The sequence below is a fragment of the Engystomops pustulosus genome, chromosome 6, assembly GCF_040894005.1.
Source record: "Engystomops pustulosus chromosome 6, aEngPut4.maternal, whole genome shotgun sequence".
Lineage (NCBI taxonomy): Eukaryota > Metazoa > Chordata > Amphibia > Anura > Leptodactylidae > Engystomops > Engystomops pustulosus.
Genome location: NC_092416.1, coordinates 99,103,185 through 99,118,952, shown reverse-complemented (window position 1 = coordinate 99,118,952; position 15,768 = coordinate 99,103,185). Strand labels below are relative to the sequence as shown.

At 44.8% G+C, this 15,768-nt stretch overlaps 1 protein-coding gene and 2 non-coding genes across 5 annotated transcripts in view; 1 reads left to right on the top strand and 2 right to left on the bottom strand.

The window, feature by feature from the left end:
• The window catches only part of PRKCG (protein kinase C gamma), a 556,381-nt gene that overhangs the window by 259,463 nt on the left and 281,150 nt on the right, over positions 1-15,768 (bottom strand). The window lies entirely within an intron of this gene.
• On the bottom strand, positions 6,866-6,944 carry LOC140066606 (small nucleolar RNA SNORA17). Its single transcript, XR_011848445.1, has one exon. It is a non-coding gene; the product is annotated as a small nucleolar RNA SNORA17 (small nucleolar RNA).
• On the top strand, positions 6,901-6,979 carry LOC140066605 (small nucleolar RNA SNORA17). The gene has a single exon (XR_011848444.1). It is a non-coding gene; the product is annotated as a small nucleolar RNA SNORA17 (small nucleolar RNA).

The window sequence follows — 15,768 nt, the reverse complement described above, 5'->3', positions numbered from 1 at the left end:
TGTTCCAGAAGGGTTGCAAAGTTTCCGGAGACAAACTCCAGTACTGCCAGGAGAAGGTGGTCCTCCTAGGCCACTGCTTCTCAGCCACAGGCAGACACCTGACAGAGGAAAGAAAGCTAGCAGTCCAGAATGTGCCCCTGCCCTGAGGCCCTAAGCCTCTTCACATGTTTCTAGGACTGGCCAGCTCCTGCAGCCTGGGATAAGGTCTGCTGCCTCCAGCCTGATGTTGCCCCTTGATAAACTGAATTGCCTCTTCCCCATTTGCTCTTAGTCAGGAGGGAATTGATGTATTCCATATCCTTAAGTTGGTAAATCCTGTCTGCCCCGGCCCTAGGCACATCCCACTGAACCAGACATTTTATTTTATTTCGCACTGAGTATCCAGTCCATGCCACAGATGTCTTAGCCCAGGAACATGGTGGCCTCCTCATTGGCCCACTATGAGGCCCGGTTAGACTCAGTCGTGAGGGGGGCCCCTCATGTGTTAGTAGCTGCAGCCAGCAATCTGCTCAGCAAGGCCAGTGAGCTGATCCTACACCCTAGACCACTTAGTTACATTGCAAACCCCACATACCTTGCACAGTGTCCTCACCCTAGTACAGCCCAAACATCTGAGCAAAGGAATCACAGCTCAGACTCCAGTGTGCAATCCTTATGCCCCAGGACACCCTGATAAGGTGCACAGCTCTGAATCCTTCATTCTGTCGCCAGTCTTCCAGGATTCAGAGAGGGGGGAGAGAAGGGTGATTAACGCAGATGTTGAGTTTTTTCTCATAGATGGCTCCAGGTCTGCAGGAGAAGACAGACGGTTCTATGCTGGATATACAGTGGTCAGTGGCGCACATGAGGTAGTACAAGCAGAACCACTCCCTCCACACAGGTCAGCGCAGGAGGTGAAGTGACGGCACTCAGGGAAGTGCTACAGCTGGCGGAAGGTAAAAGGGCAAACATCTATACTCAAGGTATAGTCCTGGGGTCTAAACACGACTATGAACCCATATGGAAGGCTGGAGATTTCTTCACCTCTGCAGGGACCCCCTTTAAGCATGGCACGCTGATTAAAGAGCTCATGGATGCTCTCTTACTTCCAAAAGAGGTGGGGATAGTAAAAGCAAAAGCACACACAATTTGATAACTCTACAAGCCAAGGGCAAGGATGTGACTGACGGGATGGCGAAGGCAGCTGCACAGATGGAGCCCAGAGACTGTCCTGAAGTCTCAGTGGTGAGTTCTGAGCTAAAAGTTTGATCCACAGGTGTTCCAGTCCCTGGTGGCCCGAGTGTCATCAGAAGTGAAGGAAGTGTGGAGGAAAGCTGGAGCCCAGATGACGATGGGACCTGGATGCTGGGAGAGAGGGTGTGCCTGCCCGGAGCCCTGCACCCGACAGTAAGTCAAGTAGCCCACAGACACACACATATCCAAAATGGCCATGCTAGTGCTCATAAACCGCAAGTGGTTTGCCCGGGCGTTACTACCCATCACTAGACTAGTGAAAGCCTTTATAGTCTGTGCCCGCCACAACCCGGGTAAGGTGGAAAAGACCCCACAGAAGGTGACACCCAAGCTGCTGTATCCCTTCCAAAGACTGCAGATGGATTTTATCCAGCTACCAAAAAGTGGTATGTAGGAATACGTGCCTGTGTGCATTGATCTCTTTCCAGGGTGGCCAGAAGCTTCTGCCATGACCAAGGCTATTGCTGGAGCCGCAGCCAAGAAGTTGGTGAGTGAGAGTTTTCTGCAGGTTTGGACTACCAGAGACCATAGAGTCCAGTCGCAGAACCCACTTCACTGGACAGGTAAAGACCTGAAACATTGTCCCTCCTGGGTGTAGAACAGGTGAGTGCTTTCCTGCTGCCCACCATTCAGTTAGGACCACCTCCAACAGAAAGATGGGATTGCCCCCTTTGAAGTACTTTTTGGCTGTGCACCTAGACTAGGCCCCTACTTCCCCACAGACCCTATAGCTGATGGCAGGAAACCAGGTGGAATATGCCACACAGCTGAGCCAGGCCTTGGAAAAGGTCAGCAAAAGTGTTTCTGATTCCTTTTTCAGATCCAGACAGAGACCTCAGCATAATCTGAAGCCTGGAGACTACGTGGTGGTAAAGAGAGTCTGGAGCCTCGCTACGATGGTCCTTTCCAAGTCCTACTGACCAGTGCCATGTCTGTGAAGCTAAAGGGAAGTCAGCACGCTTCCACGCTTACTATTGCAAACTTACTTATTCTTCTTGCTAGCTGGTCTCTTCTGACTGACTGTATGCTCAGGGACACCCCAACCATGACTATCATTGTATCTGTAGGGCTGACCAGGATACCCCCAGGGTAGGAGACTTTACCTACGGTTGGTGCAACAAGACAATGACCTTCTTTAACATTGACAGCACAGGTAGCCCTGTATTAGCAGTGTCTGATGTGTACAGGATTTGTGGGGAAAGGAGAGTCAGGTCAGGCCTGGAGGCTGGGAAGGTGAGTGTGATCCCCAGGGATAAGTTTGATCGGACACATAAGAAAAGGTAGAGAATCCCAAAGGATTCTGGAGGTCTGAGAGAGAAGCACCTAGATGACAACGTTTATATAGATACGGTGGGAGCACCAAGGGGGGTCCCAGATGAGTACAAGGCCCACAATCAGATATGGGCAGGTCTAGAGTCCATTATTCCCCAGAGAGCTATGAGCAAAGATGTTGATTGTGGGTTAACTGTTTTTATTGTAATCAACAGAGATTTGTGATTATATCGGAGATGCTTCCCAGAACCGCATGACTCTGGACATTATCTTTGCTGAGAAGGGAGGAGTCTGTAAGATGGTGGGAGTGGCTTGTTGCATGTACATCCCAGATGACATCGCCCCCTATGGATCCATTACCCATGCTTGTGAAAAGATTGAAGGACTGTCCAGGGAACTCAAGAGAAACTGTGGGGTGGACACTTTGTCCTTCACTTTGTGGGGGATTGGAAGGGTTTCCTTTAAGTGGGGGTGATATTGGGGATTGTGATTTTGCTCTTGTCACTTATTGCGCATTGTGTGGTCCCCCTCATCAAGTCCACTATGTCCCAGATGGCCGTCCAGGTAAGAACCATGACAGGAGAAGTGCCCGGAGCGGAGGATGATGCTGCCTGTTTACAAACCTATGAACTAGGGGAACTCAGTGATGTGATTTGAGTGTGCGGGCCTGTAACCCCTGAGTGACTGGCCTCTGGGGGATCTGGTGAAGAGTTAACAAGTCCAGCAGGTACGGGCTTAGCCTACCTGTGGGTACCTGGAGTTTGAGGAGTTCACACAGGATGGAATTACAGGCCAGCAAAGCTCAAAAGGGGGAAATTGTTGGTGATATATTCCTCTACGGCGGCCATCTTGAGCAAGAGAACTAAAACGGCATTACAGCTCTGTCCTGGAGTGTGTGTGTGTGGGGGGGTGTATGTTGCCCACTCAGCAGCTATAGAGTTAAATGTTCTAATTCAGCTATTTTTCTTATTTAAACTGTTGTTATGGCCAATAGCATTACAGTATTCTATTCACACCTTTTTGATGACCCTACAAACTAGAATGGCTTTGGTCACTAAGGTTGAGTTTACCATCCACCAATAACCCCAAGTCCTTTCCAGCTCCAGTTTTACCAAGTAATTGACTCTTTAGAACATAATTATATTTTTGTTTCCCTGGCCCATCTGCATAACTTTACATTTACCTACATTAAATCTCATCAACCATTTCTCTGCCCACCACAGAAGTTAGACTCACGGGTCTGTAGTTTCCAGGATCGCTTTTTGATTAGGTTAGTTAGGTTAGTGCTGGGAAATTAACCTGAGTGCCGCAAGGGCCTGTTGGGTTGACGACTCAGTGAAGCAATCCACTCCCCTCTCCTATCACATGAACAGCCTACAGAAAAGATGATCTTTAGTGAAGTGTAGGGAAAAGCTCAGTATTTAGGGGGGAATTGTGAGGGTCAAGATAATGATTATATGTCCATAATAATTATATGCTTTATGTTTGTATACATGTGCCCTTTGTCCTACATTTTTGTCCTCTGTCTGTTATGAAATACAGAGCTTTTCCCTTACATCAGTTTTAACCAGACATGCAACTGTCAGCGAAACTCAAGTCTTATGATCAAAAAGCAGATGTTTGATAAGAATAGCATCAGCATCCAGACTAGTGGTCGATTTACTGTAGACAACGGTGACTGGAAATTCCCCTGGCATAGCAACCAAGGCCTAGTTTTGAGGACCAATCAGCAGGGGTCGGGGGCCAGACATATATGCTTAGCTATTACCAATTATAATGATTTTAATGTATGTAACCACACCTTTTTGTAAGGGTATAAGAAGCTATGTATCAGGAAATAAAGACACAGTTCATTCAGTTCTCTTTTCTGCATGGCAAGTTAAGAGCATGAGCTGAGACAACACAGAACTGAGTCTGTCTTCTCTTACTAAGTGCACACATGCTCCCCTAATTTGGAGTGTCTGAGAGAAGAGTGTATTGGCGGTTTTGCGCTGCCCCGTCAGATGCAACCCACAATAAAATGTCTTTCCATGATTACATATATGAAAATAAAATCTTCCATTTATCTCCATCAACCTAACATACTTATTACTAGAACTGTGCTGTGCCCATATATACAGGATAGGAGCAGTAGTACTGTTCTGTGCCCATATATACAGGAAAGGAGCAGTAGTACTGTACTGTGCTGTTATATACAGGATAGGAGTACTAGTACTGTGCTGTGCCCATATATACAGGATAGGAGTACTAGTACTGTGCTGTGCCCATATATACAGGATGGGATCAGTAGTACTGTACTGTGCCTATATATACAGGGTAGGAGAAGTAGTACTGTGCTGTTACATTATATACAGGATAGGAGTAGTAGTACTGTGTTGTGCCCATATACACTGGATAGAAGCAGTACTTTGCTCATAAATACATGATAGGAGTATTAGTAATGTGCTATTCCAGTATATACGGATTTAACTGAATAGTCAGTACTTAGACATGCATGGCTTAATCTTTAAAACAAGCTTATACTACTGGCAGGATCAACCAATATGCTGTGCCCATATATACAGGATAGGAAAAGTAGTACTGTGCTGTGCCCATATAGCAAGCAGTCGTACTTTGCTCATAAATACAGGATAGGTGTATTACTAATATGCTGTTCCAGTATATACAGGATAGGCTAGAACCTTAGGCTACATTCACACGGACGTATGAAAACGGCCATATCCGTACCATAACGTACCGTTTTTTTACGGGTACACATTTATTTCAATGGACAATACGTCCGACCATTTATATTGCCATTTTTGACACCATATTGTACCGTATACTAGCCGTATAAAAATAGAGCATGTCCTATTTTCTCCCGTATTTCAGTTCCGTATGCCCTAGTCCAGTGATGGCGAACCTTTTAGAGACCGAGTGCCCAAACTACAACAAAGACCCGCTTATTTATCGCAAAGTGCCAGCACAGAAATTTAATTTGTGATTCATACTCCCTGCTCTGTCACAGTTTTCATTGATACCAGCTCTCTTAGGACACCAATAAAGCAGAAAATAGTCCCAGGTAGAGCTGTCACTTTAAAATAGCTCTGTGCACAGCAAGTCCTGGGATGTCTGGGACTGTAGGAAGATACCTGGAGTCATCTCTGGTGATGGCCTGAGTGCCCACAGAAAGGGCTCTGAGTGCCACCTCTGGCACCAGTGCCATAGGTTAGCCATCACTGCCCTAGTCTATGGGGACGTATAAAATATGGGTTACATATGTGCTGCATATGGATGAAAAACATCACATATATATGGGCTCATACGCCCCGTAAATACAGGACTGGAGAAATCAGATGTCCGTGTGAATGTAACCTAAGAGCAGTAGTGCTGTGCCCACATATACAGGATAAGAGAAGTAATGGGCTGCGCTCATATATTCAGGATAGGAACATTAGAACTGTGCTGTGCTCATATATGCTGTGCCAATATATACAGGATAGGAGTAGTGGTACTGTGCTGTGCCAATATATACAGGATAGGAGCAGTAGTACTGTACTGTGCCCATATATATCGGATAGGAGGCTTAGAACTGTGTTGTGCCCATATATACAGGATTGGAGCAGTAGTACTGTGCTATGCCCATATATACCGGATAAGATTAGTAGCACTATGTTGTGCCCATTTATACAGGATATGGTTGGTAGCACTATGCAATAGCCTAATGTAGGATAGGTGTAGGCAGACACAGAGACACAAACTCATAATTACCTCACAGGTGATTTGTCTCTCTATTTTCCCTCTGTGCTAAAGAAAAAGGACTCTTGGTGGATGCCTCTGGGCTGGACTACTTTTCAGATGCCATGATGCTTCATAGACACTGAAATATCAGAACAGTACCCCCAGCAAGTGACAATGTTATGACATTGAATACATCTATTGGCATAGTGAGCATTTTGATCCCACACGTGTTCATTTTCTTTTGAATAGTAATACAATGATAAGTTTGCTTCACTGATAAGTGTTTGGTGTACTATGGAAAACTGTACTGTGAATAATCTGTAATGTAAAAAGTTACACTTAAAAAGAAAGATGCACTTAAACTACATTATCTAACATTTACTTGTATAAAAATTCACATAGAGCAGCGTGGAACAGCACAATGAAAATAGAGGATCCAGTCCTCAAAGATGGGTACACACCTTAAGCAGTTTCAGCTCCTAAAGGAGCCATTTTCAATGTCAATCGATAAGCTAGAAAAATGCCAGAGCACATTGTATTCTGCAAATAAAGGCAAAATAAACAGTGGTAATTACTTGTGAAGATCCATGAGGTACTCAAAGTACTGTACCGCTCCTATGGGCGCCGCTGCACTCAGTGAGCAGACAGACAGAAGTTGGCCCTGTCTATCCACTCTCTGCCACCTCCAGGTGTAATCGATTACACCTGGAGGTGGCAGAGAGTGGATAGACAGGGCCAACTTCTGTCTGTCTGCTCACTGAGTGCAGCGACGCCCATAGAAGCGGGACAGTACCTTGAGTAACTCGTGGATCTTCACTGCACTGCCAAGTCCGTCATTGCTAGATGCTCGGACCAGGAGTCCCGTCGGCAGCAGCTCCTCTCCTTTATTGACCTATGATATGCTCCATTTCCTACTGGACAAGGTGAGAGTCACTCCTTTTTACTCACTTTATATCTCACTTCCAGTAGAATACACTTGAATTTCTCACGCTTTTTGTCTCCTCTCTCCTCTGGCAATATTAGTGCACTCTCGTGGATCTCCACACCTATGCACCCAACGTTAGCATTTTGTCTAGTGGCCGCTTTATTAGGTACACCATGCTAGTAACGGGTTGGACCCCCTTTTGCCTTCAGAACTGCCTCAATTCTTCATGGCATACATTCAACAAGGTGCTGGTAGCATTCCTCAGAGATTTTGGTCCATATTGACATGATGGCATCACACAGTTGCCGCAGATTTGTCAGCTGCACATCCATGATGCGAATCTCCCGTTCCACCACATCCCAAAGATGCTCTATTGGATTGAGATCTGGTGACTGTGGAGGCCATTTGAGTACAGTGAACTCATTGTCATGTTCAAGAAACCAGTCTGTGATGATTCCAGCTTTATAACATGGCGCATTATCCTGCTGAAAGTAGCCATCAGATGTTGGGTACATTGTGGTCATAAAGGGATGGACATGGTCAGCAACAATACTCAGGTAGGCTGTGGCGTTGCAACGATGCTCAATTGGTACCAAGGGGCCCAAAGAGTGCCAAGAAAATATTCCCCACACCATGACACCACCACCACCAGCCTGAACCGTTGATACAAGACAGGATGGATCCATGCTTTCATGTTGTTGATGCCAAATTCTGACCCTACCATCCGAATGTCGCAGCAGAAATCGAGACTCATCAGACCAGGCAACGTTTTTCCAATCTTCTACTGTCCAATTTCGATGAGCTTGTGCAAATTGTAGCCTTAGTTTCCTGTTCTTAGCTGAAAGGAGTGGCACCCGGTGTGGTCTTCTGCTGCTGTAGCCCATCTGCCTCAAAGTTCAACGTACTGTGCGTTCAGAGATGCTCTTCTGCCTACCTTGGTTGTAACGGGTGGCGATTTGAGTCACTGTTGCCTTTCTATCAGCTCGAACCAGTCTGACCATTCTCCTCTGACCTCTGGCATCAACAAGGCATTTCCGCCCACAGAACTGCCACTCACTGGATGTTTTTTCTTTTTCGGACCATTCTCTGTAAACCCTAGAGATGGTTGTGCGTGAAAATCCCAGTAGATCAGCAGTTTCTGAAATACTCAGACCAGCTCTTCTGGCACCAACAACCATGCCACGTTCAAAGGCACTCAAATCACTTTTCTTCCCCATACTGATGCTCGGTTTGAACTGCAGGAGATTGTCTTGACCATATCTACATGCCTAAATGCACTGAGTTGCCGCCATGTGATTGGCTGATTAGAAATGAAGTGTTAACGAGCAGTTGGACAGGTGTACCTAATAAAGTGGCTGGTGAGTATATATATATATATATATATATATATATATATATATATATATATACTTGTAGAAAGTTCAAGCAGCACACAAACGAAGGTGGGTGCAAGCTCGCTGAGACCAGGCTCCAGGTCCTTCAAATGTAATACACGAGAATCAAGCAGCACTCCAGGGCGTCAATGGTTAGGTGAAGAAAGTGAAAATGCTTTATTCCATGTTCAGAAGTACAACAAGGTACAGCAGAAAAGTTTCGGCTCCAAGGAGCCTTTTTCAAGCCAAGTGACATAGGTGAACAGGATACATATATACCACAAGTGAGTGATCACATGAGCAGACCATCCTCATTCTAGCAGCGCTGTGTTTGACAGCTCCAGACGTGAACTTGAGGAAACCAAACGTAAGAAGTGGAACCGGGACCTAGAGGATTACAAGTCTGGCTTGGTCTATGGCTGGCAAGGCAATTATGCTTCGAATAACCAGAGGGATACTAAGAAACGCAAGGGACGCTCCTACAGCACTAAAAAGAATGCTCCAAGGGAAGATACCAATGGAAATGGAAATGCTACAGCTAAGAATTTATCGGGTTTTTTTAGGGACACAAGAGACCATAAATCAGACCACCGTTCCAGGACTCGCAGAGGGGGAAGGAAACATCATAGGTCCAGAAATACTCCACAACACAAGCCGAAACAAATTACACCAGCTATGGCCCTCAGGAAGCGATCTCCCAACCTGCCATGGTAAATATCTCATCTAAATTTCTTACTGACCACCAAATGTCGGTCCTATCAAAAGGACTTTCTTTTTGTGTTATGACAAAACCGGACTGGTTTCAAATTGAAATCGGTCTACAAAAATTCTTTAGGTCTATTAGGTTGAAACACTATTTTTGTAAACAAATTGTTAACACCAGAAATTATTCTACACATAACACTTAAGCAATTTCAATTACATAACATTAGTACTTTTTCACCTGACGTGGATGCCCCGCACATTGAAGCATTCACGTCTGCAGTAAAACAAGAGGTACACAGGTTACGGACACTAACTTCCACTAGTGGTCTCTCTCACCCAAACTTCTCAAGTGCGGAGATTCGTGCATTGGATGAGCTGGCCCATGACGGCGACATCACCATTAAGCCCGCGGATAAGGGCGGTGCGGTCATCGTCATGGATACCAGCTCATACCTTGCGGAGATCCGCAGACAACTATCCGACACAAAAGTGTACCATAAGATCTCCTCTGACCCCAAGTTTGCCATTGCTAGAAAAATTAAGATCATATTGGACGCTGCCATATTTGTGAATATTATAGACAGTGACATGTATAAGTTTCTGGTGATACATGTGAATGCAAATAAAATAATAATGTATTAAGTTTATGTGAACACAATTATTGCCTTGTGCTGGCTGTCTTAGGTCGTTGACCTCTGACAAGAATAGACATTGTACAACTTTGTAAATGACAGCTGTAGCTAGACTCTGCAAGACTCATCCCCCTCACTAAAGACTATTTATATATTTAGTTACACATTCTAGCTTTATCATCAGCTTTATGTAAAGGACATATATGGCATCATGCGTTCTCTTATGTCATAAGTCACATGTGTATGTAGATTGTGAGGGGCAGTCCCAGGATTTCACTATATATAATAAAGTTTATTTGAATGCTCTGGGGGGGGGGGGGGGAAGGTGGATGGAGCACTAAGCAACAACGTGTCACCTGTGACTCTGTCCCTACTCCCTACCCCCACCATCTCCTATGGGGGGATGACTCTGTTCTCTCTGTATGTCTGTCAGTCTGTCTGTCTCACTCTCACACCCATAGATAACTTGCTGTAAGCCGCTGCAACGACATTACTTGGGGGCTATCGTCCGCGATTATGGAAGGAACTAAAAGAAATAATTCATGGCGGGCAGTGGCTAACAGGACAACAGGGAATCACACCATTGGACTGGTGAGTAAGACAATTGACAAAATTGTATTGGCTGCTGTCCAGGTGTTGTTTTCTCTGTGTTAAGTAGGAAGTATAGTTTTCTATGGGTTGTGCACAGTTGTGTATGTTTAGTTGTTGTTAGAATAAGAAACTGACTGTGTGATGTTCCTAGGTTGTGAAAGTGATCCAGGTTGTTAAGAACTAACTTTGAGTAGTAATTAGGAAAGTATCTAGGGGCCATTCTAGTTTAGAAATTTAAGGTTGAGTGCTCCTACATTTGTTAAGTAACTAATTGATGTTGTTTACGGCCATTCTGCATGGAGCCTAGCAGATTCTGGTGGTAGTTTAACCAGCTGCGGTATACAAGTTGATGCTAGACGCTTGATCCGGTGGAAATCAGGTTGGCTGTGAAGGTAGGGTGCAGATTGGTTTTGCTACACCCGGTGATAGTTACTGATTTTTTCAGGTGAGGGATCGCGTTTTGGCCTGCGATATCAGAAGTCTGATCAACTTCTTTTGTTTAATTACTGTAGTGGCACCTGTAGTAAGGTGAGGTGCAGACCGGTAGTTAATTAGTTGCGCCTGTAAGGTCAGGTGTGGATGGGAATATCGGGGTCTAAAGCTAATGCAGGAAAGACCACAGAGGGTAAGGAACTACGGCAGCAGAGATAGTTACTAGACAATGTACGGAGAAGGCAGTTAAAAGATGCGGCCCCTGGGAGCCAAAGATAAAGTGATGCGATTCAGAGAGACACAACATAAACTTTTAACAACTTTAAGAATTGTGCCTTATCTGGAACTTGTATAAGTGAATTAACGTGTCTATGTTTTTTTCCAGGTAATGTGAGTAAAAAGAGAGAACTGTCTATTTGTAATTTCAATATGTTGAAAATGTTTAATGTAAAATGTAACAGGTATCCTCCAAATTGGTTAACTGGTACCAGGTCACGTGACAATAAATGAGCTCAATTTTGCATTCTGTGTGCATTTCGTCTGTTTTTGTGTAATTGTGCATGTGCATTTTTGTGGATGTAAAAATTTGACGTTCCTATTTTTAGGTGCATGCCATTGTTTCTGGAGTTATGTGCATGTTGTGGAATGTTGGAAAGATCCATGCCAATTGATTGACAGGAGCAAAGTGCCATCTGTGACCATTTGGGGCTAAGAATAGGTTATGTCACATTTTTGGTGTCTGTTTAAATGTCACTTAAGTGTAAAGTCAATTATTGTATGTTAGAAATTGTATTACAGAGGGTTTTGGACTGGGTAAAGGCCTGCCCAGTCATCCAATGTATAAGGTAAATTATAAGATTGAATACATTTGCAATTAAGATCTTGGCAATGTTTTTGTTTTATTTGTTTATATGTGATCTACAACTAAGTGTTCTATGTGTTAATTCTGTGCAGTTGTAGTTGGAGCTCCAGTGAAAAATTTGTCATAAGTGTTATGTGGGCCCATTGTCTATTTATGTGAAATGTATTTTGTACTACCCTTCTGGTGTCATTTGTTTCACTTGTGGTGTCAGATAGCTGACACATACAGTGATTTGTATTTCTTTTTTGTTGTGTACCACAGGTGCAAAGTTTCCTTGTGTGTGGATCATAGAGATAACAGCATAGGGTCTGTCTGAGACTATTGTGGAAGAATGGTTTCTTTATGCATCTTCACTAAATGTTTACTTTGTATTTGTTCATATACCACTTTTTGCTTATTTATTACCTGAGCTATTCAAATTGCTTTTTATATTGATTTACAAGGTCACAAACAAATATTATCATCAAGTATGTTTTAGTCCAGTTGTTTAGGTTAGTGAGATACGCAGTCTCCTATTGAACATTTGTCTGTCTCATTGAGTATGAAACCCTTCCTTGATTTAATTCTGTATTTATATCATAGTAATGTGTTTTGTACCTTGCTATATTACATATTCAGGGTCCAAAAAGACGGGAGATATGATATGGTTAAATAAGGAAGGTGTCACCTTCTGTAGGGTCTTTACCACCTTACCCAGGTTGTGGCGCATACAGACTATACAGGGTTTCACTATTCTACTGACAAGGGTAGTAATGCCTGGGGAAAACCACTTGCGGTTTGTGAGCACTAGCATGGCCATTTTGGATATGTGTGTGTGTCCGTGAGCTACTTGACTTACTGTCGGGTGCAGGGCTACGGGCAGGCACACCCTCTCTCCCAGCATCCAGGTCCCATCGGCATCTGGGCTCTAGCTTTCCTCCACACTTCCTTATCTTCTGATGACACTCGGGCCACCAGGGTCTGGAACACTTGTGGATCAAACTTTCCAACTCAGAACTTCAGGACAGTCTCTGGGTTCCATCTATGCAGCTGCCTTCGCCACCCTATCAGCCACATACTTGCCCTTGGCTTGTGGAGTTACCAAATCTTGTGTGCTTTTACTTTTACTATCCCCACCTCTTGTGGAAGTAAGAGAGCATCCATGAGCTCTTTAATCAGCGTGCCATTCTTAAAGGGGGTCCCTTAAGACTACACCTTGAGCAGTGTCGGATTGAAGTACCTTGGGCCCACCAGAGAAAATCTTTTGTGGGGCCCACCTTTCATGTAAATAGAAAGAATACTACAGAACCGAAAACATGTTGGGGCAATGAAATATAGCAATGAAAATATAGCCATAGCAATACCCATATAAATACCCACTGTAGTCAGTATCATAATGGTGCCATCACAGTAGCCATTGTAGTAAGAGTGTGCATACAGTAGCCATATCATTAATGCTGGCCCCTCTGTAGCCACCATAGTAACCGTGTCTCCAAAATAGCCATTATAGACATAAGGTCCACAACAGTAGCCAATATAATAACAGTGCCCCCAATGTAGCCACTACAGTTTTCCCACAGATGTTAAAACTTTAACAGTGCCCCCAACATAGCCAAGATAGCCAAAGAATCCCCTTAGTAACAAATATAGTCACAGAGCCCCTCATAGAAACCATTACAGGGCCCCCCTCTCCCCACAGCATCAATTCCAAAGACCCCCACAGCATCTATTACAGGGCCACCTCTTCCCCATTCCGCCTCCCCTCCACAGCATCCGTTACAAGGCCACCTCCCCCCACAGCATCCATTACATGCCCACCTCTTCCCCATTCCGCCTCTCATTGAGTATGAAACCCTTCCTTGATTTAATTCTGTATTTATATCATAGTAATGTGTTTTGTACCTTGCTATATTACATATTCAGGGTCCAAAAAGACGGGAGATATGATATGGTTAAATAAGGAATGACAGACATATGGGACTGCGGGATAGAATACAGACTGGTCACAGGAAATTCTCATAGTACACAGGTGACTACATTGATCATTGTCTAACTGATACTTTAGGTTGTCTTGTAGATTATGTCCTGAGGAATCTACTAGATCAGAGATCTTCTTACCATCCTGACAGCTGGAATAGAGAACCACTCCTGCCCTGTCATCACAGGAGGAGCTGAGGGCACTCACTGATACATGTAAGCCGGTAAGAGGTGTCTTTTGTATTGTGGTTATGGCCAAGTCTGAGATGTTAAGACCTTGCTGGGTCCTCAGGAAATCTCATGATGAATGTTGATGAGTGTTTGAGATCCTGACACTGCCTCTGTATTAGTATTACCAAGGTGTGGGCACACATATGCTATCTGATGAGGCAGCTGAGGCTGCTGCCCTGCTCTACATTTCCCATAGGATATGGTCTCTTCATGACTGTGGAGGATAAAGGTCCTGTAGTCGTGTTAGATGAGCTGAAGGGTGGATCCCAATGGCTGAGAGGAAGCACTGGGAAGCCTTCAGTGTATCTTGGAGTGATGGGAGCAGGAATAAAATAGTGTCTGCCTAGAACTATGTTTCCAGAATGGTTTAGTTTGTGGATGGAGGGACAAGTGTCAGCAGGGCCGGATTAAGGTTGGTGGGGGCCCCTGGGCGCAAAATCTGGTGGAGGCCCCCACTGAGTGTAGCGTACACACATGTCTTCCTGCTTCCTTTCCACTATCCTAGCAGTAACACAGCTACATACAGCCGCCTCACCCCAGTAACACAGCTACATACAGCCGCCTCATCCCCAGTAACACAGCTACATACAGCCGCCTCGCCCCCAGTAACACAGCTACATACAGCCGCTTCATCCCCAGTAACACAGCTACATACAGCCGCTTCATCCCCAGTAACACAGCTACATACAGACGCCTCATCCCCAGTAACACAGCTACATACAGCCGCTTCATCCCCAGTAACACAGCTACATACAGACGCCTCATCCCCAGTAACACAGCTACATACAGCCGCCTCATCCCCAGTAACACCGCTACATACAGCCGCCTCATCCCCAGTAACACGGCTACATACAGCCGCCTCATCCCCAGTAACACAGCTACATACAGCCGCCTCACCCCCAGTAACACAGCTACATACAGCCGCCTCGCCCCCAGTAACACAGCTACATACAGACGCCTCATCCCCAGTAACACAGCTACATACAGCCACCTCATCCCCAGTAACACCGCTACATACAGCCGCCTCATCCCCAGTAACACAGCTACATACAGCCGCCTCATCCCCAGTAACACCGCTACATACAGCCGCCTCATCCCCAGTAACAGCTACATAAAGCCGCCTCACCCCCAGTAACACAGCTGCATACAGCCGTCTCATACCCAGTAACACAGCTACATACAGACGCCTCATCCCCAGTAACACAGCTACATACAGCCGACTCACCCCCAGTAACACAGCTACATACAGCCGCCTCATCCTCAGTAACACAGCTACATGCAGCCGCCTCGCCCTCAGTAACACCGCTGACTATAGCCTGGCAGGCACACGTCGGGCGTTCTGGAGAGAAGATTGCAGTTCACCCCTCCCGTCTCCATAGAGAATAGAGCTATGTGGTCGTTCTTACGGCCATAGATAGAGCACGCTCTATCTCTCTTGCGGCCACAGCACGAAACAGTGAGTACTCGTTGTGCTCACCATACCAAAGCACTATAGATGCCTATGAGGGAAGTATATCAGGTAGCAAATTTGCGGCCAGATATACGTCCCCCATACATGTTCCCTTATACAGACATGTTTATACAATTACACACTGATATATACACACCTTTATATACTTATATACACACAAATAAAGTTCTACACTCGTATACTTGCACCCATATATACACACAAGTATACACTTATACACACATTTATGCACTCATATACATTTATACACTAATACACAGAGTATATATAAACTCATAAAGTATATACACACACATACAGCATATACACACACATATGGGAAGTACACACACATAAAGTATATAGAGCATATACATACCATATTC